This window comes from Aptenodytes forsteri, unplaced genomic scaffold, assembly GCF_000699145.1.
Source record: "Aptenodytes forsteri isolate BGI_AS27 unplaced genomic scaffold, ASM69914v1 Scaffold49, whole genome shotgun sequence".
Taxonomy (NCBI): Eukaryota; Metazoa; Chordata; class Aves; order Sphenisciformes; family Spheniscidae; genus Aptenodytes; species Aptenodytes forsteri.
This window is the reverse complement of record NW_008795125.1, coordinates 5,747,486-5,759,562: the sequence shown is the minus strand read 5'-3', so window position 1 is coordinate 5,759,562 and position 12,077 is coordinate 5,747,486. Positions and strand designations below refer to the sequence as shown.

General features: G+C 46.2%; 1 long non-coding RNA gene across 1 annotated transcript; it reads right to left on the bottom strand.

Moving 5' to 3' along the window:
- Positions 1-9,436: 9,436 nt before the first annotated feature.
- LOC103897238 lies at positions 9,437-11,903 on the bottom strand. The gene is made up of 3 exons (XR_657476.1): positions 11,828-11,903; positions 9,916-9,993; positions 9,437-9,776 (listed from the first exon to the last, which is right to left on the bottom strand). It is a non-coding gene; the product is annotated as an uncharacterized LOC103897238 (long non-coding RNA).
- Between the last annotated feature and the right edge of the window lie 174 nt (positions 11,904-12,077).

Genomic DNA, 12,077 nt, shown 5'->3' with positions numbered 1-12,077 from the left:
CTGCAACTGGAATATCATAGAATCATGGAATCATAGAATCATTAAGGTTGGAAAAGACCTCTAAGATCATCGAGTCCAACCGTCGACCCAACACCACCATGCCCACTAAACCATGTCCCTAAGTGCCGCATCTACACGTCTTTTAAATACGTCCAGGGATGGGGACTCAACCACTTCTCTGGGCAGCCTATTCCAATGTTTAACCACTCTTTCAGTAAAGAAATTTTTCCTCATGTCCAATATGTGCATAGACCTGGCTATCTACTGAGGTGCAACAAAGTGGAAGTGCATCCACCAGCTTATTTTGCAGACATACCCTAGTCTTTACAATAGATTGACCCAAATAGCTGATTACAAACGTGAAGATTTTAGCGTGTAGGCAAAGCTAATTCTCAGCTCATGGCCCAAGTCTATGCTCGCTAAATATGCAAAAATAGACATTGTTCTCACCCTAGATTAGGTTATAGTTTCGGTTCTTGTTGTTCCCTGGTGTCAATAGGAAGTATGTTCTCTGGCATCTGCATGAGGCCCATTTGCACCAGTCCCCGACGGCTGCAGAGCTGCAAGTTCTGCTTGTGGGTGGCGACTTTGCCTCCTGGTCTTTTGTTTTCAAAATGCAGCTGCAGAGGAGAGGAACGTGGCATCATTACTGCTATGAAAGGTCTTTTCATCCTCTGTGGTTTCCGGGTTAGAGCTGTGTTGGCTGAGGATTCCTCCCCCAGGGTGGAGGAGTAATGGAAACGCAGCCTAAAACAGGATCAGGAGGAAGATGTGAAAATGAGCGCAAACATACAGTGTATGAGTCAGTGCCACAAGGAATCTCTATCCCATAAAGTCAAGATCACACCTCCTCTTGGTACAGCAGAGCTGTTCCTACACAAGGAGAAAGCATTGTGTGGCATTCAGCATCTTAAAAAGGACTTATGTCCTGATTGAAAGTTTAATAGTGGGAAAATGTTTTCAGGTCAGCAACACTGCAGCTTCAGTGAAGGGTAGGAAAAGCAAGCATGACATGCTGCATTCATTATCTGCTGTAAAATAATATGGACTGGATGCTGAGGCCAAATCTTCTGCTTGTGCAAATCAACAAAGCCTCACTGATACTAAACTGATGCTGAACTGATTAACTCCAGCCAATGAGCTGGCCTTTGTCAACAAAAGCAGTCCTTGCACCATGAGGGGTTTCTCATGGGGTATTATGTTTTTAAATTTTCATTAACAGCCTCACCTCAGACTGTTCAAAGGAATTAAACTGTAGGTTTAGCACAAGGAGTAGGCAACACAAGCTGAGAAATACCCAGAACAACTGTTTCACTGTCAAGTGACTCCAGACTCCCAGGCCCTAAAGAGGCAGCCCATGGCAGCCTGGGGCTGCCGGTGGCTGGAGCTCAGACCTGAGCTTGTGGGTTCTCCAAGGCAGACACCAAGTCCATCAGAGTGGGAAGAATTTGTCCCCCAGGGAAAGAGCGAGGACCCAACAGAGAAAGACCTTCTCCTCTCAGGTAAGCATGAATAGGGCAAGGCCCTATATAGAATCAAGCCCAAAGAGTAGGGCCAGGTTTGAGCCCAAGCAGGATTAGGACATCAGCAGTGAAGTTGAGGCAGCCATGAGGCAGACTAAAGAAGCTGCAGTCTGCTCTGAATCAAAGGTCCAGGGGACTGGCATGGTTGAGGTCAAGGAGCAATATAAAAAGAGTTGTTTGTATTGCTGTTTATGTCTTGAGGAGCAGACTCCTACCTGAAGCAGAAGTGGGATGTAAAGGAGCAGGATGGAGCACAGCTACAGGGAGTGGGACTGCTGGTGGGACTGCTATGTAGACCTCATCATGGGGCAATGGGGCAAACATCAGCCCCGCTTCAGCTCCTCTTGGTGAAGCTTATCAAACTCTGCCTCTTCCCAAGGAGCTAACTGCAGTCACAGAGCAGAGCTGATAGCCCAGGTAGAGCCTCATGGTCCATCCAGCTAGACATCTGAGCACACATCGTGCTTGACACCAGCCCTCCACTACTCCGGATGGGCCCCACCGATAGCTGAAGAGCAGCGGCATGCCACAGCACCTGCTCATCCGTCACGTGGCAGATGGAGCAATGCACCAGCCATGCAGCCGATGCAGTGCTGAACCTGCCTGCAGGCTGCCTCACAGCCCAGGGAGGCACGTCACATTCTTCTGCCATGAGTGTGGCTCATCCGGCCGCACCCAGCTGCCTGCCACATCAACAGCGAGTGTTGCAGGCCAACCCTCCCGCCAGCAGCTCTCCTGGGGGATGCAGGAGGAGCTTTTCCAGATGCTCACAGAGGTGGTGGACCGCAGGTGTCACCCCCCACCAGAGTGGGCTTTGCGGACAATCACCTCCAAGGAAGTGCAAGAGGAGGGTGCCTCAGGTCACCCTGCACACTTGAGCTTCCTACCAGCCTGGGAGACAATCTGAGGAGCCCAGGACAGGGGAGGCCCAGGACTTGGCCCAGGACGGCAGCAATGGCACCCATTTCCCAAACGGTTCCTCAGAGGGGTCCATGCAGATGTTCACCTGCACAGGCAGAGAGGACACCTCTGTCACCCCTGGATGACAGTAGGACGTGGCCAAAGGCAGGCCCTGCGCCATAGTGGGTGCACATCTCCTGTTTTGGAGGGGCTGTGACATGGCACACTGTATTATAAAAGCCTCTGTGTAATTTCTCACAGTAGCTGGTCTCTGCTGCGTTCAGTTTATAAGTGCAATGACTATTTTCCTAAGTGCTGGACTGATGAATGCCACTGGCATCCGAGGTTCAGGATGTTCCCAAATAAAAATCCTGTTTCCAAGGGCACATGCACATCTTCCTCTCTTCCATGAATTTGCATGGCTGGAGCCCGGTAAACTGCTGACAAGGCACGAGGAGGAGCAAGACGCAGGTCATTCTCTGGTATCCATCCTGGCTTATTTGAAAGCAGACCTTGTTTCAAATACAAAGTGCTGAGTAGAAGGTGCCATTTGTCACTCTTGGGAGCAGATTTTCACTGTAAAGGCCCCATTCTCATTTACAATAAATCGCCTCATAATGTGCAGGTGATTTATGCCATTCTTCAACTATAAATTAAATTTACATCCACTCTACGCTCTCTTTACATTGTTAAAGTGTAGTAATGTGACTGTGGGGTAAGTGTAAGTGATAACTTGTCTACAAAGAGAAATTCATTAGAATAACTGTGTGCCTGAAGAAGAGTCTTTTTCATCTTGGAAAAATATTCTGCCTGGTTTCTGCATGTGAAAAAACATTCACATCACAGATTCGATCTGCAGGCATCATTTCCCTTGACCTGAACACCACAGATATGTGCTCTGTCTTCCTCTGAAATGGGGTCAGGAATTATGAATCTCTTCTGTAACTAACATTATTTTTATTCACAGTATTCATCCAAAGATCCCAAGCAGAAAGTAGAAATCTTCCATCAGAAACGATCTAAATTGTGAATGAGGATAAATTTGTCCTGTTTGCTTTTTTGGTTTGCTTTTCCAGCATCCGGAGAATATATCTCTTCCTATTATAAGCTATTTTTCAAGGGTTATTTCACTTACAGTCAAAAATGAGCATTGTGAAATCAACTGTTAAATTTAGATCTTCAGGCTGTTTTCATCAGAACAAAAACATGGGGATTTGTAGCTGTCAGCTTCCCTAAAACTGATTCATACAGAAAGACCAAATCCTGAGCTCAGTTACCTTAAGGTGGTTTCCAGTGATACCAGAGCCACAGGCATGAAATCAAGGTCCCTTTGGACCTTAGGATGAGGGATCTTTTGAGCGTTTCAGGCGATGACCAGATCAGGAGAGGTAATTGGGAGAGAGCCATTTCAGTGGTTTCTCACTGCTAGCTTCCTACTGAAACTTTTGAAAGAGGAAAACAACATTTCTGGTTTCTCATTTTTCTTTCTATTTTAAGATATTACTTTGGCTACAGTTGGAGCTTTCTAGCTTTGAGAGCCAAATTCTACCATTAGATCTGCAGGGCATTTTATCTGGGTGGGGAAGAAGAAAGTTGGCTGGAACAGGTGATGGAGGACCAGCAGAATTCTTCTGTGCTCCAAATACTGGTCTCGGTGGATCCATGCCGCTTGTGTGCTCGGGATAATGTTGTATTTTGTTCAAGAGGGGGCAGTTCTAGTACTACCTGCACCACTAAAACACACACTGTGATTGCCTGTACTAGGGGCTAAATCCTCCCATGCACTGTCTGGTGACTTTTGAGGCCAGATTGCTTAATATGCTAAATTACAGCCAATTACCTTATTATTATGGATAAAGTATTTTCATCCAACATGCCAGGGAGATGAACACTGCACATAACACGATGCCTCTGAAATTCACAAGAGTGTTTTCTGAGGGGAGAAGTCCATCTGGTTTACTGGTAAAAGTGATGTCTTTTATCGCTTCCCAGCAGAGGGAATCAACCAGTTACTGGATGAGCTCCTGCATTCAGAGCTGTAAATTCTTGGAATTTAGTCCAAGAACTAAATTCTGGGCCGAAACTCTGGTATCTGCCAACTTGAAGTTTTATCCTCCTCTGTTAGTCCAGCAAACCAGATCAATGGTCTGACTGATACAGCGTCAGATTAATTGCAGAAATCGTGGTGCACCACTTAAAGCTTTTATGTGCAGGCTCATTTTTATGTTCTTTTGAATGTCCTTTACATCAGGTTAGTTCGTCCCAGCCCTGACCCTGTACATCACCTCTGTGTTGCTTTTTCTAGGGGAAAAACACAACAGCTTGCTACCAGACTGACTGCTGCTGATAGCCTGTACAGGATAAAGTAAATTAAAACCATGCATGTGGTTGGTCAGAAAATTAGGTTTACATGTGAAGAGGCATAACTCCAGTGCTGACTTTTTTGTATCCCTGTTAAACATTGCGGAACCTGTAGTTAATGCACTTTATGCTGCCAGCCGTATGGGCCATTTCACTGATAAAGACCAAAACCCCCAGGAAGCTCTGAAGTCTGTCCTCCCGGAGAAGGAAAATGGTATGTTATGAGAGTCATTGATGCTGGTGCACCACAGAAGACCTTCTGTGGCTGAGAAGGACAGTCCATAGAAAAGGATAAAAAAGCAGAGAAAAAAAATCCTGCCTCCTGGGGCACACTGAGGTAATATCAATATGACAGCTGATTCTTAATGTTTCTAAACCCACAGTTTCCCTGGAAAGCAGACACTTCATGAAAAATGTCATAAAGTTGAATTTAACCTTTTCCTGCTGGAATTATTGCAGCCAGACCTTTTGTCTGCTGATAGAGGATGCCGCTTTTCCTTTTTCTTTTCTTTTGTTAATGACAGAAATATTTGCACATTGTATGGACAGTCAGGACATGACCAGGCTACAGCTGGGGAAAAAAAAAGATGGAATCAGAATTTGGGAGGCGATGTCCTCTCCTGCCCTTTGTGCTATCCATGCCTGGGGAACAGGGGGATATTTTTGGAATATTATTTTAATAGCAGGGAGGGGCTATCAGGTTTCGTTTCATCTGTTGGTTCTGGTCTGCGGTGCCAGTCAAGCTATAATTGTAAATTATAAAATGGAGTCCCCCGTAGCGAGGAGCAAAGGAAGAGACAATGCCCTCCCTTCACAGCTGGGGCATACCTGTGGCGATCTGCATTTTCACCACTAAGCCCATGTTACTGCAATTACTGTCTGCCTCGGACTTATTTATTTGAAGCCTATTATGTCAGCTTAGTCAGATCAGTGCAGTAACGCTCTGCTCTCCGTACTTCAGCCCCCGGGGGGAGAGAAAATGGGTTCCTCTTTCTAGAGGGAACTGTGGTTTTTCTGACAGTGTGCGGTGGAGCATGAATTCATGGCATAGCTAACATCATCTAAATCCTGAAGTCTTTACCCAAGGCCCTCTCGGAAGATCCATCCAGACCCCATGCATCCCAGTGAAGGAGGATCAACAGGGAGCACGACTGCTCCCCCCACACTCCCCTCCTCTCTGGGAATAGCATCCATCTGTGCTTTGCATTTTGTCCCTTCTTTACAGCCTACAAATCTTTCAGCCATTTTGTTTTTACACCAACTTCTGCTGCTGAAACAGCTGATGATTGTACAGTCTGACCACGTGGGGAAAATGGCCCAGAGATGCACTGAGAATCTCTGTTTATATCCAGATAAGGCTGGGTATCTGGGATGGGGGATGGCTTTGAAGATCCATCAAGATAAGGGAGTTGAGTGGTATCCCCAGTTGACTTTTCTTGAGAAATACATTTGAATGTAATCTCGCACAAATCCCAGCACCGGGGAAGGATGAAAAAGGGATCAACTGTTCTCATGGTATCAGACATTCTTGTAAGCTCTCAGCTACAGTGAAACCACACGAGAAGATAAGGTGGCTTCTGATTGTGATGACATGAACGCTTTGGGGCTGATCTTGGGTTTGAAGATTTTAAGTTGAATTTGCCTTCTCTTTCTTCCTTCAACTTAAACACTCTATTCAAAAGAGAGCAGGAAGGCTTGTTCCAAAAACATTGTGAAATTAGTTTTATGGGAAAAGTAATAAATTTACATTCTGGCTGGCAGGGTTGTATATTGTCCACACTGCTACAATGATCTAATTTAGCTGGAGAAGTTAGACTCCGATATGATGACAAAGGCTGTTTCTGCACAGGCTAAACAATAACAGCTTTGTACAAGGTAAGTTGCAGTGCCTGGGAACAGGAGGAAAAGACTGGGTTCAGGCAGTTTAAGGTAGGTAGCTGTCTTATGATGTATCTCTCTATTTCAAATAGCGCAGAGACCTACAAATTCAGCTGTTTAATCAGCTGTCACCTGTTCAAGGTTTCCTAATTCTCCTACGCTACGCACACTGCCTTAGATGATACGTATTTTCCACAGACACATGATGAGACCTCTGTTAGGCCCCATATGTCATTACCCTCCCACACCAGAGCTAACGTCCTTCCCGTAATGGACATAGATATATAGATATATACAACACATCCCCTTCCAAAAAAGCTTTCCAAGCTTTTTCTCCATTAAGTTAACCTCAACTGTATTATCTGGAATTAGTTTTGCTGCAGTACTTGTTGGATGTTCAACAGAAAGATGAACAAGTTTCGTGCTTGATGGAATAGCTGATCCCTGAACTTGGATCTAGAAGTGTTTTCTTTCCTTGTGCTCCAGCTAGTGTACTTACAGTGGTCCCACTTTAAAATTAGTCAGCATACTCTGCTCAACACCCTCCAATAAAGAGCACGGTATCTGCTAGGAAATGTTTTTTCTTGGCCACCAGCTCTGCCTCCAGACAACAGGGCTGGAGGAAGAGCACTACTGGTCCGCTGCAGCCGTCAGCAAAAAGCCTCATTTGAACCACCACAGAGTTTCAAGCTAAAGTATTCCTTAGGGACACAGACTGCAAATTTAAGAACAAAACCTGCTCCACTAATATCAGTGGGAAAGTTGCCAACAGCAGCTGCAGAGGCCAAATTAGCTGTTCTGGCAGCAGCAGAGGAAACTATTTTGCACTCTCAGATTGATACAGCTACTGTGTCGCACCTAGCCTGGGCAAACCCCTGGTGAGTTAGAATAAAAGAACCTTAAAATTAAATGCAAACTTAGGAGGACTCACTTTTTTTTGATGCAATATGGGTAGGAAATCACATTAGAGAATATAGCTTTGAAAAAAAAGCAACTCCTGCTCCCAGGGACCTGCAACGTAAAGAACAGGCTGGGACAGACTCAGCTGACAGACTGAAATTTAACAATTTCCTGCCTGTGAGCTGAGCCGCGGTAACTGTCCCCGAGCACACTCCTACGTCCAGCAAAAAGCAAGGTAATCTGACCTCGTTTAACAAGTGGGGAGGCAGATTGCATCACCCCGCAGCTGGTGCAGGCAAAGAGCACAGAGCCACGGCGTCCCTGCAGCTCTCCTCGTGCATGGGGACTTGTTAAACCCAGGCGATCGTGCATCTCAGCTGCCAAAAAACAGAAGAAAGGTCCTGTCCTGGTCCAGGTGATGCATTTTGGATCAGAGGGACAAAATTTTCTCCTGAACTGGCCTATAATTGTAATGTGGCAGCTCACATATCTTACCATGAGCCAAGGAAGGATGACAGATAACTTTTTTTTCCCTTTAGGATTGATTTGCAGTGGCTGGGTAGAGCACCTAACTGCTTCTGCAGAGCTCCGAGGCTCTTAATGTGCACCAGCTCTTGCCAATAAAAAACCCAAAATTGATGTTCCAGCCATGAAGGTGGCCTGCTTGGGCTTCTTCTGAATTATGAGCCCGCTGAGCTTGCTGAGTTACTCAGAGTCCTGCAGCCCCATATCCCAATTTTACTATGGCAGGGGTGCATTGTTTTTTCCATCAACCCCAAACACCTGAACCCCTGCCAATGGATAAAGGGGCCTTTTTGTGACTTTGAGGGATTGTCACAGCTCATACCTCAACCTTTGGGAAAGGAACCTGTGATACTCTTCAGAAAATTCTTCTGCCCATCAGCCAAGTGTTGAGATGAGCAACTCAGCACAAGGCTGTGTAATTGCAGTGTTAGCCCCTTTTAAAATAAATTGAATAATATCTGCCCATCAGCCAAGCATTGAGATGAGCAACTCAGCACAGTAATTGGTAATTGCAGTGTTAGCCCCTTTTAAAATAAATTGAATAATATTTAAAAAAATAAATAGTTAAATAAATAGTTAAATAAGTTAAATATAAGTTAAATAAATAGTTAAATAAATAGTTAAATAAATAGTTAAATAAATAGTTAAATAAATAGTTAAATATATTTTAAAATTTAAAAATCAAGCCACTCGATATATATTCATAAAGATAGATCTGGTATTACTTAGATCTTCTTTCTGTTTTACAAGGAGAAGACTGCCTCTTTCCCAGCTAAAACTTGGAAAAGAGGTAACTACAGCCAAAGAAAAATGGACTTAAACTCTGATTTCATTCCTCCTGTTGCAGGTACCAGTGTTGTGCCCTTTCCTTACAGCTACTAGCTCTGGACTGATGGAAAACACCTTGGAGAGTATCGCTCCTGGGCTATCTCTGGGCTGACTCCCTTTTTCCAGCATCTTCTAGGAGTTGGGCTCCCATTGCTTGCAGAAAGACTAAAAGATCCTAAAGATGTAGCAGCTGCCCATCATCATTTCAGCCCAGTGTGTGCTGAAAATCCCCTCCTTGTAATGAGGGGATGATGCTGCTGTGACTCCTTGGCACTTTCTCTGCAAATCCACTTGCTTCCTGGAAAAATCAGGCACGCTTTGCTCCATGCCTGGCCAAGAAAGTCCAGATGCTTTATTGCTTCATTCCTGTGCTGCATTTAGTTTGTTAATGCTTTCATGTGAAAACAGTGTGACACATGGGAACCCTAAGTCTATTTATTTCTTCTGTAAAGTCACTTCTTGGTGTGAGAGCTAAAGGTTACAACCAGTGAATGGCTGTTGACACCAGGGGTTACTCTTATAAAGCAAACCTACACTGATTTTTATTTCTGTTTATCTGAAGCTTGCAAAACACTACACACCATGTAAACATGACGAGGCAGCAAGGAGGAAGTTGAAAGCAAGGACTGACCACTGTGATTATGTCTCCACGCAGCACAGAAAAGCACAAAAAAGCAGATTAAACACTGTGGTTGCTGAGCCACAAAGTCTTTGCCTCTACTGGAGCAATACCAAGCCTGAGGGAGATGAAGCCAAAGCTCCTAAGATACGTCTTCGTATTACCTACTGGAAGGGAAAAGCTCAGATGTGCAGTGGTCTTCAGCAGGAGGGCTGATCAGAAAATGTTCCTCTTTCATGTAACTGTTCATAAAAAAAGAAAAGGGTTATAAAAATATCTCACTTGTATGTATTTATATTAAGAGTGTTGGCATTAAGGTTGCCTGTGGGCAGTGATAGGCAGGGCAAGGCAAATGAGCCAACCTGGTTTCATGCCTCCTACCTGCTCCTCTAAAAGGTCCTGGGCCTGAGAGGTGGCCCGCTGAGCTCACCACTGCAGCTGTGCCCTTCTCAGCACTTCCTAGGAGTGAAGGGAAGAATTTGTCACCTATTCCAGGACACCTAAATCCCTGCAGTCCTGGATCTCAAAATTATGGGTAGCTTCTCCATAATAAAAAGGCCTGGTACACTGGCATCTTTCCCTGAGATTGCCAGTGCCAAGTGCTCAGGGACCACAGCTTAGCCTTAAAAACCATAATATTCCTTTTTGATTGTCTTCTTAACCAAAGCATGGGGTATTTTGCATTTTTTGAGCCACGGGAGCATGCTCGGAAGTCACTTTGCAGCTTCTCTCTGCAACCGTCAGGGTTGCAAATGTGCATTCTGGGTTTAAACTGAAAGCTGAGCTTCTCACCCCAAAACTATGCTCCAGATATTGGGGCTGTCAAAAGAAAGCCAGCTATCACAAGACTTACAATAAAAATCAGAAAGCCGGCAACTGGCCTTCCAGCAAAGCATTCTTTGTGGCTACGAGTAGCCAGCTGAATCTCAGCTATGTGGTTTTAGAGACAGAAATTAGTACCTCCAGCTGCACGACAACAAGTCTTAACTATATTAACTCAAGAAGGCGGCTCCACCGGTGTCCCTGCTCACCGCCACCTGCACTGGCCAGATGCACAGCCCAATAGAGGGCAGTGGTACACGCACAGCATCCATCAGATGCTCAAGAAACAAAAAATGAAGCTGAAAGAGTGGTGGTGCTTATAAGTCATAGATGTGAGGGATAAAGAATAGATGGCGTTGTGTAGAAAATGGCAAAAAGACCAGTAATTACAATACTTCTCTCCTGGTCCGAGTTCAAGCACACAGGCCAAGTGGCCCTGTTCAATTAAAGATATATTTGGGAGAGGTCCCACACAAAGCTGCAGAGCTATTCCTGGCCACACTCCGGGTGAGCTATGCCGGCAAGGAATGAGTGCTTCAGGAATGCAGCTGGACGGGCTGTGTTTAGGAAAAGTTGTGTATCCTACCAACAGGGAGGAGGATCGGAACTTTCCAATAACCATGCTCCTCCCTCCACAGGGGGGTTTACGTGGCAAATCGCCCCACCGCCCTTTGCAGCCTGCTCCCATGGTGGCTGAGCTCCCGTGGGTGGCTGAGCCGGGCGCTGGCCACCCACGAGACCCAGCCACCCCGGAGCAGCTTCATATGGCCCACCCCATCAGGCAGGGATGCTCGCTGCATCCTGCTGACGCTGCCAGGGTGGTGTTGAGGTAAGCAAAATGTAGAGCGACCCAGGCTGGAGCTTGCCGCAGACAGGGAGGCGAGCATCCCAAGAAACTCCCGTGGGCTCTTCATTGAGACCGAGCGGTCGAAGCTTTGGCTTTCGTGGAAAGCAGCTGCTGGTGCAGGAGAGGGCTTTCTCACATGTGGAAAAATGAGCTGTTCTGTAAAACAGGTGGTTCTGGGTTAGAAACATGTAAGGGACAAGAGGGTCAGCTAAGGGGCACCTTCAAATCCAGCCAGGAACAACTTCCCCGGCTGCTTCCCCTGTGGTGGTTTCTATAGCATGACCATGAAATCTGCATTTACTTAACGGCCGGTGAGAAAAACAACTTCTTTCAGAGCCCTTGAGAGAGGATAGATGTGCTGTGTGGTCCAACAGCAAGGGGTTACCTTCAGATTTTCTCCCCCATCATGTTGAACAGAGGCCTGGAGCGGGCAGCATGCCCAATGGGCAGGGCTGTGACCCCCTGGCACCTTCCCAGACCTCGCCTGGGGCCTCCTCTCACCTTCGGAAACTGCCCTGCCCGGGGACGGCTTTTCACACGATGGAAACAGCTGCTTTCTGCAGGCTGCTGGGGGGACAGAAGGGCAGAAATTTCACACTCCGTTCCCTCCGTTTGTGTTCCTACCTTCCCTTCCAGGGACATCTGTCCTCTGCCCTTGGACTGCACCATCCTTCCACCTCTGAAGGCTCCAAATCCCTTTAGGAGGCAGGAAAATTAAGATGCAAGGAGGCTGCAAAAGGGGCATTAACCACCTCCCTGTAACAGGCATCCAGAGAACAAGAGCAGTGGGCAAAAAAGGGAGAATCTGGGTCACCAGACTGGGTCCCCTGAGACTGCGGGCAACCAGGCAGCGATGCTTGTTGCACAGGGGGCC